Below are 2,040 nucleotides of genomic sequence, written 5' to 3' on the forward strand. Positions count from 1 at the left end.
ACACCAAAGAGAGACGCATAAAAACCTAGGCTCGGATGCCACTGTTGGGGAACGTAGTAATTTCAAAAATTTCCCTACGCACATGCAAGATCATGGTGATGCATAGCAACGAGAGGAGAGAGTGTTGTCCACGTACCCTCGTAGACCGAAAGCGTAAGCGTTAGCACAACGCGGTTGATGTAGTCGTACGTCTTCACGGTCCAACCGATCAAGTACCGAACGCACGACACCTCCGAGTTCTGCACACGTTCAACTCGATGACGTCCCTCGAAATCTGATCCAGCCGAGCTTTGAGGGAGAGTTTCGTCAGCACGACGGCGTGGTGACGATGATGATGTTCTACCAACGCAGGGCTTCGCCTAAGTACCGCTACGATATAACCGAGGTGGATTATGATGGAGGGGAGCACCGCACACGGCTAAGAGATCCAAGGGATCAATTGTTGTGTCTTTGGGGTGCCCCTGCCCCCGTATCTAAAGGAGTGGAGGAGGGGAGGGCCGGCCCTCTCTATGGCACGCCCTAGGGGAGTCCTACTCCCATCGGGAGTAGGATTCACCCTTTCCTAGTAGAACTAGGAGCCCTTCCAATTAGTAGGAGTAGGAGGGAAAAAAAGGAAGGGAAAAGGAGAAGGAAGGAAGGGGGTGCCCCCCTCCCTAGTCCAATTCGGACCAGCCCATGGGGAGGGGTGCGGCCACCCTTTGAGGCCTTTCTCTCCTTTCCTGTATGGCACATTAAGGCCCAATACGAATTCCCGTAACTCCCCGGTACTCCCGAAAATACCCGAATCACTCGGAACCTTTCCGATGTCCGAATATAGTCGTCCAATATATCAATTTTTACGTCTCAACCATTTTGAGACTCCTCGTCATGTCCCCAATCTCATACGGGACTCCTAACTCCTTCGGTACATCAAAACACATAAACTCATAATATAACCGCCATCAAACTTTATGTGTGCGGACCCTACGGGTTCAAGAACTATGTAGACATGACCGAGACACATCTCCGGTCAATAGCCAATAGCGGAACCTGGATGCTCATATTGGCTCCTACATATTCTACGAAGATCTTTATCGGTCAAACCGCATAACAACATACGTTGTTCCTTTTGTCATCGGTATGTTACTTGCCCGAGATTCGATCGTCGGTATCTCAATACCTAGTTCAATCTCGTTACCGGCAAGTCTCTTTACTCGTTCTATAACACATCATCCCGCAACTAACTTATTAGTTGCAATGCTTGCAAGGCTTATAGTGATGTGCATTACCGAGTTGGCCCAGAGATACCTCTCCGACAATTGGAGTGACAAATCCTAATCTCGAAATATGCCAACCCAACAAGTACCTTCGGAGACACCTATAGAGCACCTTTATAATCACCTAGTTATGTTGTGACGTTTGGTAGGACACAAAGTGTTCCTCTGGTAAACGAGAGTTGCATAATCTCATAGTCATAGGAACATGTATAAGTCATGAAGAAAGCAATAGCAACAAACTAAATGATCAAGTGCTATGCTAACGGAATGGGTCAAGTCAATCACATCATTCTCCTAATGATGTGATCCCGTTAATCAAATGACAACTCATGTCTATGGTTAGGAAACATAACCATCTTTGATCAACGAGCTAGTCAAGTAGAGGCATACTAGTGACACTCTGTTTGTCTATGTATTCACACATGTATTATGTTTCCGGTTAATACAATTCTAGCATGAATAATAAACATTTATCATGATATAAGGAAATAAATAATAACTTTATTATTGCCTCTAGGGCATATTTCCTTCAAAAAGGAAGGGTGAAAATTACCATGACTCTTGCATAAGGTAGAAGATAATGATAAAAGATAGGCCCTTCGCAGAGGGAAGCAGAGGTTGCCATGCGCTTTTATGGTTGGATGCACAAAATCTTAATGCGAAAGAACGTCACTTTATATTGCCCCTTGTGATATGAACCTTTATTATGCAGTCCGTCGCTTTTATTACTTCCACATCACAAGATCGATAAATCTTATTTCTCCCACACCAATCAATCATACAT

The sequence above is a fragment of the Triticum urartu genome, chromosome 3, assembly GCF_003073215.2.
Source record: "Triticum urartu cultivar G1812 chromosome 3, Tu2.1, whole genome shotgun sequence".
Lineage (NCBI taxonomy): Eukaryota > Viridiplantae > Streptophyta > Magnoliopsida > Poales > Poaceae > Triticum > Triticum urartu.